The following is a 20,358-nucleotide window of genomic DNA, read 5'->3' as shown; positions in this document are numbered from 1 at the left end:
TCCATCTGCAAAATGGGGACTACAGTAGTCCTTAATTCATATGGTTATATGGAAATAGTTCATACATAGGATAGTGTTTTAAACATAGATGGTTATAATTTTATTATCTCTATCATTATTATTATTATGAGTAATTTAGTCCATGCACTGTGCCAGTGAAGTATCTGGGGTCATTAATCCCCCACTCAAATGTAAGCCATGCCACATGACACAAACAGGCAGATTGTCATAGACGTGGAACATTCTGGAATTGAGTCTGAAAGTTAATTTACGATAAGAGTGTATTCTCTCATTCATAAAATGGGTACAATCACACAAGACTGTGCATTCACAAGGACATTGTGAGGAACATATCATTTGAAGAATATAGGTATTTTGCATAAATATGAAAGACTCTGATAATTTAGATCTTACTTCCACAATGCATCCTGTCCGTTTGCTTGATGCAGAGTAAAGTAGGGACTGCTGAAATAGGCACAAATTTATAGCAACTTTTCTGTTTTTTAAAAAGCCTATTTAAAATCCATTCCCCAAAATTATATTGGTAGAGTGAGGACACCATTCCTCGTTTCATGAAAAAGCATAGGCTGATGTAGGGCCATGAACTTGGAGCTGCAGAGTGACATCTGCTTATAGTCATGTTTATCTAACACCTACAGGATCACCAACATAAAATAATGGGAGATTTAAACAGTTTTCGCCTTTGCAGGGATAAAGGAAGCACCTTCATTTGTGGCGTTTGCGGATTTCCCCCATGTAAACATTTCCACTGTGGCTGATTTCAGGCTAACAATGTAAAGTCATGTTGGGGTTGGAAAGATACACGTACAAGAGGCCCCACCAAGCCAGTGTGATCAGCTCCAGCACATAATGAGAAAACTCATCATTTCTCAAGCCACTCAGAGCAAGTCCCTACAGTGGCCGAGAATCAAGCCCATACTTCCAATTGTCTCTCTGATCTTACCTCCAGCTCTTCTCTTTAGTTTTGCTCCTTGTTATTCAGCTATTTAATTTGTAAAACGGGGGTATGTTTGTATCAACACATCATGTGAAATATATGACAACATTCAGTGATCTTAAGGATAAAAAAAAGATTCCTAAATCCAAGTTGGTGGGAACACTGGCAGTTCCCCTAATGTGAGGGAATGTGACACACAGATCACCAACTTTCATTGAGCTAGACAAATTACTCAATGACTGTGTCTCCCCACAAAACTGGATGTGAACCAAAGTTTCTGTCACCTGATTTACTGTGAATAGTCTCTGTATCTCTGAAGGGAAATGGGAAGTATTAGTTTGCTTGACTATAACGATGACTTCAAAAGGCAAGAATGAATCAGCTGCCATAATGCATTTGGTCACATCAAATCCTGCCTGTTGTGCAAATTCAGTCACATATGCTTTAGCCTGAAGTGACCAGTTCTTCTGGATTTATCTTCTTGTCCCAGTTAGCCATTCATTTCTACTTCAGAGCCTGCTTGTGTCTTATGAAGGAAGATATCAGATATCAACATACCCAATTCCATTCCATCTAGAAAACTGGGTCGTACAGAGGGTAGAAGAGGTTTGGAAGAAATGATTTGCAAACAGGCATTCCACATGTATCTGTCAAGGTATGATTTTGTGGTTTTGTTTTGTTTTCTCTGAACTTGGTGGTATTGTCTAAGGGAATGTTATTTACTATTATTTGTTATTCCTGCTAATGATGCTTTAGGAGGTTGAGGTGGAGAGGGAAGAAGGGGTGGGAAAGATTGATTTCTGTTTATAGAGACAATGTGATTGCATCTGTGCCTCCATCCTTATGGTAGAGTTTTGTCTGCCTGGATTTTACAAAAGTTAAATGTAACACAAGGGAAAACTATGGAACTTGTTTATGACTGTATTTCTTATACTATTTATTAGTAAACACTAAAAATACCCACCTAAAGCAATGCATTAGCCTTATCTAAACTCACTAAATGTAGTTTAAAAAATTCAAAGTGCTGTACTTGCTCATTGTGCCGAACTCAATTAATGGTGCCCATGTAACCCTTCATTACGTGTTTACATGTGCTTATTTCAGTAATTTATAAGGAGATATTAATAGGACAGTTCTTCTGAGAAAAGAGTCTCCTAAGTGTTCAAGACTACAAGAGGACCAGTAAAAACAAACATAAGAAACAGCACTGGCCCCATCCCACTGTAGGAACATTTACCTTACTTGAGAACAAAAAATTGAAATCATGAAATGAATTAGAAAAAATAAAATCTATTCTATCTGCCCTTCTGCTGGTATAAGAAGAAGAGAAGTTTAGAGAAATCAGCTATCAGGGAGACTGGTTGCATCGTAGTGGTGCTGGGTTTTAAAGAACAGGTGAGATTAGAAGAAATGGGAAGAAGACCCTCTACCAGAAGAATGAAATATTCACTCAATGCTATATGAAGAAGGTCTTCTTCTTTTTCTGTTTCACATCACTCTTCTCCTCATGGTATCCATCCTGATCACCCGGCGCCCAAGTTGGGAAAGACAAATATAATGTTCTCTGTTGCATGACTAGACCTAACACTGCCTTGGCCAAAGAGGTCTTCAAGTATTAATGGGTTTAGCGAATTAAGGGGATATGTATTAATTAATCAGGGTCTGTATTTTTGGTGGAGGGCATCAGCTGAGAATGGATACTGGTGGGTATAGAAGCACAAAATAAGATTGGATATACGTGCTGCTTTCACATTTTAAAATATTTTTAAATCAAATGCTGTTGTGGGTGTTTGAACAAGGGGGCATCTCCTTACATGGATCTCCAATAGACTGACCTAGCAATGTTATGGCAAAAAGATGAGGGAAGGCTACACACCAAACCTGGTGCTAGCATGGGGTCACTTGTGCATGTGATGGTGCCATGCCCCTGAACCGACTGACCATGACCCCTCATTTTACTGACCTGCGCTTTTCACATTAACATTGCAGTACAAGGATGAGGGTGCTGAGGGGATGTGCCAGGGAGTGACAATCATGAACTTGGGCTGCATACAGAAAGACAATCTTTACAGCAATCGAGGAGGACTACAGAGAAGATTGCAAAACCAGTGGGTGAGAGTTTCCAAAAAAAGTGACAAAGGGGACTTGAGCTTTACCAAATGAAGGTAGTGAGCCAGAAAAATAGATGTTGGTAGTTAATAATGCAGATGTTTACATTGACTTTATGGAGAGGATGGAGGTCCAGGTCTGACCTCAGGAGTGGTGGCTGAGGTAAGAAGAAACAGGGTATCTTTGAGAGAAGATATCAAGAAAATGAGTGGCTGGGGGAATGTGAATATTTAACACTGTGTCTCATGTATTCCCAATTTAATCTAAAACTTACAATGTTCCATCTCCCATTTTTTTTAATTAAATGAGTACAATGACATTTCTTCTGGTGATTTCAATCTGGATTCAAATTCTATTATTTTTCAAAGTAAACTCTTTAAGAGAAAACTGAAACAGGTACCCACAAATGACAGTTATAAATGGGGGAGAGGGGCAAGGAACTCTGCCAAGGAATCATTAAGTTGATTATATGCCTTAAGTTGAACCATTCCTCGGTAAATAAGACACTCCCTTTTGAATAAGGCAGCCACAGAGTCACATTTCCCTGGCCTTCTTGGATGTGCATAGAAGGGCTTATTTTAATAAGGTAGAGCTTGAATTTAAATGTGCTCGCCAATAAACTGTAAGCCCTGAGGGGTGTGTGTCTTTCACGAGGGCAAGGCACCAGCTCATTGTGCTCTCACATGCAACAAATAACAGATGATAAATATTATAATGAGGCCAACTAAGATAGTGCATCCATTATCATGAGGAAATTGTTTCTTTTTATTTTAAGATGCACTGTGGGCATTAAAACTGTTGCTAATATGTTGTGATAATAGCTTCTAATTTGTTATGAATAAAGATGTGCAGGAGAGGATGAGGCTTGATCAAAGGCAAATTTTAACACCGGACCCTGAAGCCCCAAAGGGATGCACCATAAAGCCAATAATCCAAGTGCTTGCGTTGACACAGAGCATTAGATTCAATTATTTTGTCTGGAGGAAACCAATCAGGAAAAGTGACTTGTTCCCGGAAAGTCATTCTAGGAAAATAAGGAGCTTCTGGCCTCTGTGTCGGCCATCTGTAGCATCTATATTTCAATCTATCACCTTATTACATTTGGGTGCATTAAGCGGATGTACAACCTGTTGGGCATAAAGACCGCACGTTGGCTACTCCATTTAGAGCAACTAATGCATCCATGAATGAGTATTTGGTTCTTAAGTAGTGTCTCTGGTGATTCACATTTCCATGTCACATTGATTATATGAATGAGAGATGGAAGGTTGGTTTTTAGAACTGCAGGCATTTTTTTAATGGACTTAAAAAGTACCAAGGAGTGCAGTTCTCAGCTTTACCAGTTTGTGAAGGTGGTATGTTTAATAGAGAGATTTGTGAAATGATTTTTGTCATTAAACAGGAAAAACACTTTATGAATATAACCTGACCTTGTTTTACATTCTCACTAGAATCCTACAAACATGCTGAAAGATTGTTGGGTTTAGGTATCACTACACCATTTGAAAAGTGACTGACTCCATTTGGAAGTGAATTCCCTAGTGGTCACATGATGATTGAAGAGTAGAGCTAGAAACAAAATTTCCTAAATAGAATGGAAAAAGCATGTGTGTATGTTATGTGTGTGTATGTAACCGTGTATGTGTGTGTATCCATGTGTGTGTGTGTGCGTGCATGTGATCTATAGTGTCTTTCTCTGCAGATGTATAGCTTATGAAAATTTTTCCCCACTTCGTAGGTACTTCCTGGGGGAAAAAAGTGGCTTGACTATTCAGGTGTGGATCTTGAGTTCAATTCTCTTTAGAAGTTGGGAATTTCTGGATGACATAATGTTCCTATTCTTTCTGTTTCACTTTATCTCTTCACTTCCTTCCAAACCAAACTTTTATTAAAAAAAAAATTGGTCTGCCAAGCTAGACAGTCGTAACACCTTAATATACCTGGAAATAACACATGAAAAGAATTAACTATGCTTTTTCTTTTAATTACTGTGCACATTTAATTTAAATCCCTAAATATTTACCCAGCACTTGTTTACGCTCAAAGAAGCATACCAGATCTCATAGAAGATAAAGCAATCACAGAGTTTGATCCCATCCTCAAAAATTCCAGAATCTCATGTTTGTGTATAATAGCTATAAAGTAAGGCAGAAAGTGACAAATAATACAAAAGAAATTCAAATTAGGAGAGAGAGTATATTGATGAAAGGATGACATTCAGGGAGGATGCAACATTCTAATTAGACCCTGATGGACCTGAAATTTATTATGACTTTTTAAAAAATGGAGATGTAGTTTGAAAAGGAAGGGCCCCCAGGAGAGAGAACTATGTGAGTGGATAATATGAGGAAAACAGAGATAGAGAATCCAATTAAGAATATCACTTAGTGGTCAAGGCTGAAAGTTAATATGAACTTTGCAGATGGTTTGGAAAATAGGAGATCCCAGGAGAGAAGCAAGAATTTGTTGACCAGTTGAATGTATGTATGTAAGGAGAAATGAGGTGTCAAATTGTCTGGAAGTTTTAGTTCTCTGTGACTGATAGACTGATGATACTATAGAGGACTAAGTTTCAATAGTGGGAACAGGGAATGATGCTAGGCTCACATTGACCGTGAGTTTCAGAGGAATATCCATTTGGAAATATCCAGCATTTTAGAGGGAAAGCAAATATGTGTCTCAGGAATGCAAGCGACAGTGAAATATTAGATTAGAAATTGTATAAATAGAATAGAGCATTCAAGTCCTTAAAAAATAATATTTCTTTTGTCAAAGGAGAAATAGGGAGACAGGATCTTGACTTGTGCTGGAGCATGAAGGTAAGTAAGTCAGTGAAGGTACTAAGGAGGGGCAATATAAAAGATGAAAAGAAAAAACAGGACCTTCCAAAAAGAAGCTGTGGGGCGCCTGGGTGGCTCAGTCGATTAAGCGTCCGGCTTCGGCTCAGGTCAGATCTCATGGTCGTGGGTTTGAGCCCCGCGTCAGGCTCTGTGCTGACAGCTCAGAGCCTGGAGCCTGCTTCCAATTCTGTATCTCCCTCTCTCTGACCCTCTCCTGATCACGCTATCTCTGTCTGTCTCTCAAAAATAAATAAAAAAATTAAAAAAAAGAAAAATACCAAAAAGAAGCTGTGCTTGAGAAGAATGAAAACAGCTCTAAAGAGATAAGGATCAATCAGTGCACACAACAAGGAAAATCTCTTAGATGATGGAATTAGAATATTGTGTTGAAAAACTAGTGAGGGAGATTGAGCCCAGAGAAAGGGCATAGTTAATGATGTAGAAAAACTTCAAAGATGGAGAGAAAGATAAAGGAGTCTCCCATTGGAAGGCAAAACTCTTCTCAGTGAAACAGATGTGGCTGTGCTCTGCTGAGGGGCTGGGCTGGAGTTTATCAAAACCAGGGCGTTTTAAAGCTTTAAAAGTGTCACTCTGACGTGTATACCATTTGTAAGTGCAATGTCATCCTCACTCTTAAAATACTTTTTAATGCTTTTTAATTTATTTTCTAGAGACAGAGCGAGCAGGGGAGGGTCAGAGAGAGAGAGAGACAGACAGAATCTGAAGCAGGCTCCAGGCTCTGAGCTGGCTGTCAGCATAGAGCCCGATGTGGGGCTCGAGCCCACAAACCATGAGATCATGACCTGAGCCGAAGTCGGACGCTCAACTGACTGAGCCACCCAGGTGCCCCTCCGTCCTCACTCTTAAAACAAGCGATCTTAGGTTGCCTTCAGATCATTTAAAAGTATTATGTAGAAAAACACTGGGTGATCTTTGGCCTGATATGGAAGATGCACACTGTATTTTTATTCATTTATAGATCATTTCCGCAATTATTCTGTGCATGCCTGTCTAGAATTTCCTGATCTTTCCGAAGTACATTTTTCCCTTTCACCCCATAACTCCATTGAAACTGCAAACGTTTTCTGGGAACAGAGCAGAGTATTTTGCAAGTGGCATTTCACTGTGCTCAAATACTCTGGATCTGTAGTACTTTCCACAAAGGTTTTGAGGTCTTTTATTCAAGAAATTTAGAGCATCATTCCATTAAATTTTAAGATGCCATTTTCAAGAGAAGAGAGTATGGCAAATGTTTGTGAGGGGTGAATTCCTTACATTTGAGATAGAGCTGACATTAAGGCTTTCTTATTACAGTCTTCTTTTGCTTGGCAAATCTTATCATCTCTCTTCTAGAAGGTAAATGAATGGGTGGCTATGGACTTGAAAGTTTTACAGATTCAAGGAAAACTCATTTTTCTGGCTGTGAAATTCATGTCTGAAGTAACTGTTGGCTATATCAATCCTTTTATGCCAATATCATGGATAATGTACACTATCTATATTTTCCTAATTTTGCAGACATTATCAGTAGCTTTCAGTGATGATGTCAGCATCTAATGCACTGTCATAGATAATGATCGGATCTGGGAAATTCCCTAGGTTCCCAGCTACTGATATGTAACTTCTCAGAAGAAAAAATATATTGAAATAGTACTGAAGAGCATAGCATCTTCTGCATTTCCTGAGTTGTCTGGCTCTTTCCTGAGTTGAGAACACTGTTTTGCACACACCACCATGAAGAAAATGTGCTCTCCTTCCAGAGCCCATTTCCAAAGTGCCTTAAGAATGTAACGGCTTAAATAATCTTCCATGAGAAATTAACATTCTGCATTATTTATTTTGACTGTGTATAATAGTATATATCAAGGAAAATTTGGTTTTTCTATAGGTCAATGGCTATTTCTAAAATAACTTCCTTCAAGTCAACTATTTTTTAGTCAGGTTAGTCAACTATCTTTTAGTCAGGGAGAGGAAAGAGGAATGAAACTAACCTTTTTTGAGACTGACTGAGCCTCTACTATCTACTATCAGCCAGGTTCTTTGCTAGCAGATTTATTTGTAGAATATGAATGTAGAGGACCCAGTATAATTGAGACTTGATTGAAGAAAAGTTAAAAAAATGGAGAAATATTAAGATGAGAAATACATAAGCACATATACCACTTTTTAAAAGAAATTAATGTTTATTTCTTTATTTTATTTATTTTTTAGTGGTTATTTATTATTGAGAGACAGACAAAGACAGCATGAGCATGGGAGGGGCAGAGAGAAGGGGAGACACAGAATCTGAAGCAGGCTCCAAGCTCTGTCAGCACAGAGCCTGACATGGGACTGGAACCCATGAATCATGAGATCAAGGCTTGAGCAGAAGTCAGACGCTTAACCAACTGAGCTATCCAGGCATCTCTGCACATATTAAATTTTTAAAATTTAATGTTGTATATACACACTGTTTACCAAATTTTGCAATAGAGTTATTTACTTGTGTACCTTTCTCCAAATTGCACTTCCATAAAACTTAATGCTTAAAATGTGCTCATTAGTTTTGTCTTGAAAGTAGTTTCAGTTTCTTCGAAGTGGTGCCAGAATTTCAAGACATTTGGAAAAACAAGCACAGTTTAGAGTCCTTTTGGATTTCACAGATTTACCCTAATCTCACCTCATCCAGGTAGACCATTTTGTTTTTAGTAAGTCTCCTTTTATTGAGAATCATCAAAGCAATCAACAATAGTTTTTCAACCGAGTTCTTGGGGAAATTCTGACTAATTATTCACACTCATATTTCTTTGGTTGTATAATATTTAATTATATAATTTTGGCCCAAAGCACAGTAGACATAAGCAGGTTTGACAGGAAACATAAATAATGCTCAGAAGCACACAGTTACAATTTAGTGTCCAGAACATAAGGGTATGGACATTCCATAGAGCTGGCCCTGTTGGCTATGCATATTTAGAATGCTATCGCTGTTAATCAAGATGTTTTACAAACTTAAAGAAGAATGAAATCTAACCTAGGGATCTGGTAAAAAAAAATAAAACTTATCGACAAAAAAGATGACAGGTAGCTATTAATAGCCCCCATTTTGTTTTAACAGTGAAAATACTTATTGGATAAACATATCTGAGTCTCATAGTGTCATTTTGGCTTTTTTCCTTCCAAAAATGGCTGGGGAAATGCCTGAGTCAAAAAAATTAAAGAAGAGAAATTAAATACTTCTGAAAGTGTTAGACAATTTTCCATGGGTCATATCTTTCCCTCCCTTCCATTACCCCTGCCTACTTTCTGCTTGTTGTGAATAGTTTATTGTCTGTCCCTCAAGGTACTCACAGGCCAATAGAGGGGATCCATTCACAGATGAGGATTGTAGAGTGCCAAAAAGGAGGGGCTTTGATATGGAGAAGCTCAGAACCCCGTGGCAGCCCAGAGGGGAGATATTGAGTTCAACTTTGAGAAAGCCTATCTGATAATGGGAGCCTCCTTCAAAGAAACTACTATATCTGAATTAGATCTTAAAACATGATTTAGCCAAAGGAAGAAGTTCAGGAAGACGGAGCAGGGTGACTGCTGCCTGGAGTCATGATTTAACCTGTTTCCGCAAGACTCATTGCTGCACTTGACATGTGGTTGGTCTTGAACTTTACCTTTGAATCAACAATCTGGAACAAGGTGAAGGTCAGAACATGTTATATTGGGATAGTCTTGAAATCAAGGAGAAAAAATGTTGCCATTGAGACTTGGCATAAGATCTGAATCTTTGAAAGACCCTGAGTGTTACATGAAAGTTTGCATTTTTAATCTGAAGAAATGGAAAACCTATCAGGGAGTTTTAATTTAGGGAATGACATGAAAAAACCTGCATTTATAAGGATAATCTGGCAGCACTGTGGGAAAAGATCAGCTAAGAGGCAACTGCATTAATTGAGCCCAGAAATGATGAGCATCTAAACCAAAGCAGGCCAGTGGAGATGGAGAGGAGGGGATTAAGCTGATCCTTGAATTCAAATTATAAGCTCTTCTAACAAGGACAAGAATTACTAGTGTTTGAGAAATCAAAACTTTTTCCTTTCTCCTTCATCATAAATTAAGAAAATGGCGACTCAAGAAGAGGCGGAAATAGTGCAGATTATTATTGAAAAACACGATCATCCACACTGGTGGTTAAGAAATTCAGGAGTTACTCTTTAAATTTTCCAATCATATATTTCTGCATTCACTTATTTAATAGATATTTATTAGGTGACCTCTTGGCGCCAGACATCATTCTAACCTTTGGAAATACAAAACAAATAGGTTCGATCAAGCTCTGCCCAAGTACCTCTATAATATTTTGGTTTTTCTAGATCCTCACTGTCAGCACACAAATTCTCTTCTCCCCACTTCTCTTCCTTTTCTGATTAAGTTTTACTCATGCTGTGTATCAGCTGAAAAGCCACTTCCTCCCATGGGACTTCCCAGCCCCTCAGTCATGGTTAGGGCCTCACGACTTGTTCTTCCATTCCACCTGCTCTGTACTTCCTCTAAGAGCATATCTGACCACATGGTGCTGATATCATGCTGGTACAATAAATAACCTGTTATTCCCTGAGGATACTGACCACTGTGCTTTGGTCACTGCCAAAGAATAGGTCCTTGACTACTTTCTTAATAAATAGTGAGTAAATGAGCTAAATGCCTCAATGTAGAGTTGTGTCTTCCTCTATAAAAATCTTATCTTCAAGAAAGCCAAACCAATTATTGTACTTTAATCTGGCCTTAAGTTAACCATGTCTGCTGAGGAGGTTCAAGGCCATTAAATATTAACATTCTGTATTTCTAGTTTCCACTTCTAGGTTGAAAAAAATGAGCCACATATGGTTAGCTAAACTCATTTGTAAAAAGTTGGCATGTTCTCAAACCACATTCAAAGCTTATGTCAGTTTTGAAGACACAAATAAAATGTATTTTCTAGAACCTCCCCATCTTTGGTTGAATTTTTGGAAAAGATCTCCCACGATGTGAAGTTCTGTAAACTATGTTCTAAGTTGAATCTGAATATCATGATTTGATTTGAATTTCCATATACCCTCTTTTCTTCAAGCCATGACACTTTAAGGAACAGAGAAATCTTATTTATGTACAGACATAGGAAATATTTTAATTTTAAATTCCAAGGTGCCATAGATAATAACATATGTTAATCTTTAAAGCAGTTGTCATGTCTTAGTAAAAATAAGTCTCTGAAAAATGTTCCATAGAATGTTCTAAGCCTACTCTTTAATAAGCATATAACTTTGATAAAGGTTAAAAAATCTCTATTCCCTGCTCAAACTTCCTTTATTTTTATTATTTTTATTTTTAATTATTAATTTATTACTACGTCTTGGATTTTATTGTTATGACTAAGCATCAAATGAATCACAGAATTACTAACCTCAAATTCTTGACAATAAGTACTTTGTAATAGAAAAAAAAATGTTACATTTGTGGGGCAGCTGGGTGACTCCATTGGTTGGGTGTCCAACTTTGGCTCAGGTCATGGTGTCAGGGTTCATGAGTTCGAGACTCACATCAGGTTCTGTGCTGACAGCTCAGAGCCTGGAGCCTGCTTCAGATTCTGTGTATGTGTCTCTCTCTCTCTGCCCTTCTCCATCTCGTGCTCTGTCTCTCTCTCTGTCTCTTTCTCTCTCTCTCTCTCAAATTAAAAAAATTAAAAATGTTACATTTGCTTTTCAAGCATAATTTTCTAGACATGATGCCCTAAACCTTAATTTTCATAAAAATCTTAAATATTACGAAGTTTGACATAATAACCATAAATGCATTCAATAAATTTGTCAAAATATATATGATACTCAACTAACAATTATGACATAAAAAATGAATTATGTTTGGTCTTTTTCCTTTACTTTTTAGCAATTTTTTTTCTGGATTTAGAGGTATGTTGTATGTCAATCACTGTCAAAGGTTACTTATAGAAATAAGCAAATTGTATTGATATTCCTTTATAGTGCTGTGGGGTGGAAAGTGATTAGTAAGATGTCTATTTTATAGCTGGGTACTGAGAGATAAAAATTAAGACAGGAGTTGCCTGGTAAATTAATGTTTGTCCAGCTTCTATTGGTACCGGTCACATTGTTAGGTGACTTTGAAATTTTTATCTTCTTTTAAGTTCTTATAACAACCCTGGAAAGTACTTCTACCATCATAAAGATAAAGGTAATTGAGGCTCAGAAAGTGTGTTCCTACCTAAAATGAGAGAACTAGTCACTGGTTGATTACATATGTCATATTCTTTCTGAAGTATCAAATTTTGGGCAGACCTGAAATAGTCCAGCAAGGAGAAATAACATATTTGATGCTTAAGAATATCAACTTTAAGTATAATATCTGGAACTAATGGAAATTGAGTGTCATCTCTTTGGGACCATTTTTTTTTCTGTTTTATTTTGTTTTGTTTAACAGCTCACTACAGCAGTTGACAAAAAAAGTGTGTAAAGATTATACTTTTAACCCTTGGCCTTAAGATCCAAGAAGCATCAGTAAATAGCCTGGCAGAAGAAATTAATGTCTGAAAAAAAAACCAAAGAGAGTAAAGTTATTAGGGGCCTAAGAGTAGAAAATAGGTATCACCGAGGACATGAAGTGCTGAGAATAAATGTTTGAGTCTAAGGCAAGAAGTCTATAGATTATGGCTGTGAATAAGCAACTGAGACTAAGAGAAAATATTAAGGGTAATGGTAAGTGTACAATTTGAAAGAAAATATGAACACATTGTAATTTTACTGAAGCCAAGTTTCTGCATCAAAGTATATTGTATGATAGAAAAATATACATATGGGACAAACATATAGGGTAGTTTATTACTCCCACTTGTAGTGTTAAGTAAGATGAATATTTTCAAGCAGGAAATAAGTACAATACATTTATTTCCTGCCCTCAATGACATCAATTGAATTTTCTGACATAAGTTAGCCAATAGCATTTATTTAGTAACTGCTGCATTCTACTGGTTCACTTTGGACTTTTTTGACAGCAAGTGTCAGCTATTATTGGTTTTGACACTATGGAGTTTGGTGGTTCATATAACTGAAGGGTTCTAGGAATGATTGACCTAGCTGCAGGCATAACGAGATCCAGGTCTTCTAGAGTGCCATGGACCTGGTCCTCCCTTCATGGTGGCAAGAGGGATGAGGGGGGTTCTGCGCTTGTACACAGTGCCCAGAGTTTCCTCAGGTTGGACCTACGTGAGGCATTTATCAGTCCCTACAACAGCCTTGGTGGTCACATGGATTGGCTGGGTCTGAGTAAAGAGTACTGGTCCCCACAAAGGAAATTCCATTGCCTAGAGAATGGATCCCTGGGAAGCACAGATGACAAAACTCCACCAAGTTCCCTAACTAACCCCTAACTAAGCCCTCTGGCTATCTTCACAGAGGACTTCCTTCCTTTATTCATTTTTCCTTCATAAAACACATGTGTATGAGCACTTACGATGTGCTGACTCTAGAAAGAGCAAGAAGACAAGACACCTGCTCTCATGATGCTCATGGTGAGTGAATATGAGCAGCACCTTGTACTCCTAAAGGCCCAAGGGGATTGAGATGAGTTCCATCTGCCAAAAATGGAGGCAAATACAATTAATAATGCCTTTCAAAATCTGACATTTGGTTGAGGCATATTACCTGTCAAAATAAAAAAAGGTGTAACATACTAACCTCTTGGCCTATTTTATGTCCAACTTTTCTTACACATAGATTACATTAGCTGGAAATGATACGTTGAAGAGGCCGATGTTGAAAGGGAAAAGGATCAAGTTCTGTGGCAGGAGTCCCTTTGATAGACCGAATAGCACGGAGTTATTGGCATTTGGCCTTGTGCATCTGAAGAGAAGGCAAAAGGGAAGCAGCATCAGGCATCAGACACAAACTTTTAAAGTCACGACATTAATGAGTAAAGTCCAAATATTAATTTCCTTTTATAATGCCTGACATGAAAGATTTGAGTAATTAGTGGATGATGGCAGTCAACTTGCCTACTGGCAAATTTTATTATCTCCTTTACAGCTGTGGCCTCTGCTCTCCTTTCAGATTTCCCCCCATTTACTTCATGGCTGAACATCCCCCTTTTCTGATACCAGATAAATGCATCTTGAAGAACCAACATAAAGAATTCCAGGTGGATCAGAAGTTTGTAAAAGTAGAAAAATACTAGATTATGCATCAGTATCAGAGATGAATTTAAAAATAATTTATGTTTTTTATTTATTTTTGAGAGAGAGAGAGAGAGACAGACAATGTGAGCAGGGAAGGGTCAGAGAGAAATGGAGATACAGAATTCGAAGCAGGCTCTAGGCTCTGAGCTAGCTGTCTGCACAGAGCTCGATGTGGGGCTCAAACCCATGAACCATGAGATCATGATCTGAGCCGAAGCCAGATGCTTAACCAACTGAGCCACCCAGGTGCACCCAGAGATGAATTTTTGAGCTCAACTCCACAGGATTGTTCCAGAAAAAAAAAGTCCAGGCAACAAACTCTTAGGTGACCCTTCAGTTTGCTTGAAAGAGGACATAGATGTATGTATGGGTGGAATGGGATTCTGTTTTTTTCCACTGGTTCTCAAGGAAGGCTCTGCTATGACATATTGGCATATTGGCTTCAACATCACACACAGAAGCAAATACATCTGTCACTTTGAGAGTTGACATCTCACCTTGCTAGCTCACCCTTTTCCAGGGTTGTGTTTTCATCTCTGAAAGGTGACAGTTCTCAGAAGGAGACACAATACATTCATGCGGATGGGTTTTCAAGAAGACAGCAAGACAAGTAACAGTCTATGTTGAATAGCATTGTCAAAGCAATTTTGAAGTTCTTGTTTTGTCTCTTTGTTTGTCTGCCCCAATCAACAGGTGCTTTGAAAACCTGGAGCAAGTATTGAAGGAAGTTAAGAGGACACAAAGACTGTATTTGTCTAGATTATCTTGATACCTTGAGTTGAATGCAAGATTTTTGTTTGGACTTTGCATGCAGTTTCCTGAGGTTACGTCGTGTCTTATACCACTCTTTAAAAGCAGTCTTACCAGGCACATGATTCCACAAACAAAATTCAGGAGGACAGGATTTAAAAGTAAGAATTTTAAAGCTAAAATAATTAAGGGCATATTTTATGTCAGGCTCTGGCCTATGAGCTTCATATGCAGTATATCAGGTAAACTTGAAAACAATCCACAACAACAGTATTATTATTTAACAGATAGGGAAATGGTCCGAAGGATCAATAGGTGCTGTTGTTTGGTTGATAAATGATGGCACTAGGGAGGGAGCCCAAAACTCAGTGATTCCAGAGCACATATGTCCAGGCTACGCATTAGCCAATAACTAGTTTTGGGGGAAAGTTCACAAATATTTTATCCATTACTTCTGGGAAAACAACCTCCCTTGATTCAAGCAATACTTTTGTTGTGTTTTGTTGTCTATTGGAAAAAGTAGCCTACAACTAGATCTTGCAACATTGTCTTCATTGTGTGAGAAAAAGCATACTTGTTTAAATGCAGGATTATGAAACTTAATTTTTATTTTTGTAACATGAGATGTGTCAGGCTTCATCTATCTTGAGTGTTACAGTCTTATTGCAAAAAGACTCTGCTTTCTTTAGCCCACATTACTTTTGCTTCCAGCCAAGAATTCCTACAGTGGAGATGGTCTACCTCCCCAACCACCATTTAAATGAAGCAAGAGAGTGCCCTATTTTCACAGGCATTCATTATTTCTGGGGTCTCATGGTCATTTTTAGGCTTTCTCTCCCCTCTTCTGGTTTCTGAGTTTCATTGGTTGCATGATTATTCCCACATAAATCAGTTAATGACCTCCTGAAAGCAGGCACCAAGCTAGATGCTTGGGTTAGAAAGATGCCTGCGACCATGGGGAGGGAGTAGGAATGGGCGGGGCTGGCCTCTGGGTCACAATGCAGTACATATCTGCTAAAGGAGAAGGGGTGGGGTGGGAAGAGCGTCCTACTACACTGTAGCTATGATAAATTCTCGGCCTGCCAATAGGGGAACTCAGATACCAAGACTGCCCAGAAAAGAATCCCACATGGGGTAGAAATAGCCAGGCCCCATGTCACATCATGCTCAACTATTGGCCAGGAACTTTGCAGGGACAGAGTGTCCTTGACTTAAATACTGCCCCAGATTTGAAGGCCTTGTATAAAGTTGGTGGCTAACAACTGCTGTCCCTGGAGAAGATGTTTCTCTTGAGGAAGATCTAAGCCTCATGGATTCATGGCTGGCACCATTCACCCCTTGCCTTCAGCAGATGCTCTTCTCCTATAGGTTTGGGAAGCAGCCGTTTCATGGCTTCCTTAGGACCCTTCCCGAGGGGAACCTTACAAAGGAACAGTTAGAGCAATAAACTATAGTCCCTACCACTAGTTCATATGGGGGCTGCAACTGAGACTCATTTTCTGTCCCCTCCAACATTTATTCTGAATTCACCTCATTATCACCCTCAGCTAACATCACTGATGGGCTCAGTGGCTTACTTGATGGTGAGACTAGTCCTTCCCATGAGGGATTAGAATCCCTGGTAACCAAACGCTTTTTGGACCAAAGTTGCTGTGAGGGACTGCATTTCAAAATCACAATTGGGCAAGGCAATATCAAAGGGGACTCCACACATTTTTCTTTCTGCCCCATCATGTGGCAGCAGCCCTGCCTTCTCCTGCTGATTCAGATCTAAGACCTGTTTCACAATGGAGACCTGTCTTCTGGCCTACTGGCTACTACAAAGAGAGTTCAAATTACCCAGGAGGCAGCTCTGGCTTGTTGCTCAATGGAACCCTTCCTCTGTCTTCTAGAAAGAGTGTGCCTCCTTTGGAGAACATAATCTCTAACCCTATAGATCCCAGAATCACAGGAACAGAAAATACAAATTCCCCATAATAACCACTGGTTCATTGGTTGTTGGCTAACTTCATTTCTCATGGCAAGGTCTCTCCTGAAGGGAGATCTCAGTGGCATAAACCACATTGCTGTACCAGTATTTGGTCTCCTACCTGCAGAAAATTATGCATCCTCACATATAGTTAGGCAACTTGCAGTGTTTTCCTATTGGAGGAGCCTCTATCCCTACCCCATTGACATCAAGCTTGGTCATAAGACTGGTTTTAGCCAATGGAATGTGAGTGAAAAATTATATGTCATGTCTGAGCAGAAGCTTTAAGAGACACCGTGTGGTTCAGTGAGCCCTTTTTGTTCTGCCACAAGAATATATCCCAGTAGGGGCTAGATCCTAGAAAAGAGAAGATCCATAGAGCAGAGCCATAGCTTATACACAACCAACATAATTGATGCTTGCAAGAAACTAGGTTTTGTTGTTGTAAATCAGTAAGAATCAGGGATTATTTGTTACTGCAAGATAACTTAACAAGATCTGACTAATAAATTGTACATTTTCTTATCTGTGATATTGTGTTGGTCTCTGGCAAGTCACCTTTGTCCCACTTTCTGATATTTGTGTCTCCCTGGCTGTTTTTAACTTACATATGTCTGTTCATTAATGTCTCTAACTATTGTTCTTCATGTTTCTGAGAGGTCCAGATTGGCTACATCAGAAGCATCTGGATACAGTCTTTAAAAACACTACTCATTGGCTGCACATACAGAAGTTGTGATTCAATAGATGTGATTCAGTAGTTGTCTTTAGTATGGGTCCTGGAATCTGCATATTTTTAAAAGTCCACATGTTCCTACAATAAATTCAGGAATTAGTTGTATGCTATGTTCCAAAATTTTCCATTTGCTATAAACCAATCATCTTTACTGGTCTCTTGAACATAGACATGTCATAATCTTTATTGTTTATTCTTAACCTTGCCTAGGACAGTGGCTTTTGTATCCAAATTATTTTAGTTATATTTCTTTATCCTTCATTCGCAGCCTGGTCAAGTTAAAATAGCAACTCAGACTTACTATGTGTATATATAAGTATAGTTTGAAGTATACACTGAATTTCTCTTTGGAAGAAGTGTGCATGTGCATGTGTGGGTGTGGGTGGCCATACATGGGCATATATGAACAAAAGCATTCAGAGTTAGAGGAAATTGTTTTATGCTGAGAAAAAAAATGTAATTTTGAAATGAAGAAGCAGAGCTAATTATCCATCTGGAAAACGGCACAGGCTCTATTTAGGTCAAAAGTAACAGAGAAATTGCTGATACAATTATTCCTAGTAACTCTCTCATAAATGCCGACTCGCATTAACACATGCATAAATCCCCTCACGTGACTATGGTACTTGGAATGAGATGACTGTCTAAATAAATCCTTAAAGCACTCTTTGTTCAGTGATATGACAACAGAAATAAGGAAAATGATGGGAGGCAAGGTTATACAAAATCAAATATCTATGAGAAAGATGAGGGCCACAGTCATCCCAAATCAAAGGTATACCTTCCTATTCTGTCACGCCCCACCTCCACCACTCTTAGTCTGCTTTAAATTCTTTATGATTTTTCATAAACCATTCCATTTGAGTAAGCTTCATTTGTTGATTGGTTGATGCTCTTGAAGAAAGCACAGAGAATAAAATGCTTAGACACACTGCACGGGCTTAGGATGCTTACTACTATGATGTGAACAGCTCCCCAAGCCAACCCTTTGATTTCCTTCATGTTTCTGGGTATCCACTGCTCAAGTAGTGCCTTGAGCTTCCACACATCTTTATTTTGTTTTGCAAAGATGGTATACCTAGGGTCTGAATGTCAGCTCAAAATATGCAGAAAAAAAAGAAATAAATGTAAACAAATACTTTTGACTGAATGCCAAGCTGTCATCGGAATTAATGGTAGAATCAGAGTCTCATGTTCTTGCTAAAAGCTTTCTGACTCTATCTGCTATGGTCACAAAGTTGTCCTAAGGCCTCAACTGAAGAGGGAAAGAAAAAAACTTTCCTTATTGTTCCTGCCAGAAGGTCAAGTTTGTGACAAACATTATAATGCTATAAAAGATATGACACAGAGAATTACAAAACCATACCTTGAATTGCATTGTTCTAAAGGCAGAGCTAACCAAAATTAAGATTAAAGACAAAAGTTTAAATAAACTTATATCTGGAAGGGTAGATTAAACTGTCTTCCAAATTTCATATACTCAAAGTTACATTTTTATCATTCATATCTACGAAAATCAGTGGGGTATTTCTAACAACATTTCTTTTTGTTTCTTCTACTGATGAATAAACATAAATGGGGGAAACTCTAGAAAAATCTCTTTTAAAAAGTCACATTGACATGTCCTTTTTCTTCATAAAAGAGTCACCACTAATAACATAGAAAAAATCCCGAGTCATTTCTTATATGATCTGTTGAGCTTCAAAATTGAGATTTCTTATATTTTAAAACTTCTGTTCAAACTTTCCTACATAAAACATAAGAACCTTACATTTAAGAATTTTCATATTCTGAGGTGCCTGAGTGGCTCAGTTGGGTCAGCCTCTAACTCTTGATTTCAGCTCAAGTCATGATTTTGGCTCAGGTCATATCTCATGGTTGGTGAGATCTAGCCACGATTCAGGCTCTGGGCTGACAGCAGGGAGTCTGCTTGCATTCTCTCTCTTCCCTTCTCTCTGCCCCTCCCCTGCTCATGCCATCTCTTCTCAAAAACAAATAAATGAACATTTCAAAACTTTGCAACCTCTCTTACTGAGGTATTTAGAACTATCCAAATATCACATGCTATTTTAACTGCATCCCTTTATTTATTATTATCTTATTTTATTCTATGAGGCAAGCTTATCAGTAGGACTGTTTCTAATGCAACTGAAGGTTTCAGGAGAATTTAGAGTGGGTGGCAATTCTTTCCTCATTCCTCCATGCCTCCTTCCCTCTTTTCCTTTCTTACTTCCCTCCCCTCCGCCTCCCTTCCTGTCTCCCTTCCTCCTTCCTGCTTCTCCATCCTGTATTTGCTAACTATGCTCCTTTTGTTGCTGTTTGTCTCCCCTCCCTCCACTATATTAACCAGGTAAGAGTAGAGATGATTTTGATGAAGTGGAGACGATCTCGGGTGCAGCCCACTTGACCTCAGTCATGTGTCAAAAGACAGTCTGTGAGTCACTGTCATGGACTTGTGTGCCTTTTAAGCCACCACCAAGACTTCCCTTAAAGAAAAGCATTTACAGGTGAAATGCACTGTGCAGCATTTTCTTTTCCTTTAGAATACTATTTTGAGAGGGGTGCCTGGGTGGGTCAGTTGGTTAAGCGTCTGACTCTGGCTCAGGTCATGATCTCATGGTTTGTGGGTTCGGGCCCCATATCGGGTTCTGGGCTGACAGCTCAGAGCCTGGAGCCTGCTTCAGATTCTGTATCTCCCCCACCCCTGCCCCTCCCCTGCTCACTCTGTCTCTCAAAAATAAATGAAAAACATAAGAAACAAATTAAAAAAAAAAAAAGGAATACTATTTTGCCAACATCTGG

At 38.5% G+C, this 20,358-nt stretch overlaps 1 protein-coding gene across 2 annotated transcripts in view; it reads left to right on the top strand.

Annotated features, from left to right (window-relative positions):
- The window catches only part of NYAP2 (neuronal tyrosine-phosphorylated phosphoinositide-3-kinase adaptor 2), a 251,615-nt gene that overhangs the window by 81,388 nt on the left and 149,869 nt on the right, over positions 1-20,358 (top strand). The gene's annotated exons all lie outside the window — the stretch shown is intronic.

This window comes from Suricata suricatta, chromosome 3, assembly GCF_006229205.1.
Source record: "Suricata suricatta isolate VVHF042 chromosome 3, meerkat_22Aug2017_6uvM2_HiC, whole genome shotgun sequence".
In the NCBI taxonomy this organism is placed as follows: Eukaryota; Metazoa; Chordata; class Mammalia; order Carnivora; family Herpestidae; genus Suricata; species Suricata suricatta.
This window is presented reverse-complemented; position numbering and strand designations above follow the sequence as displayed.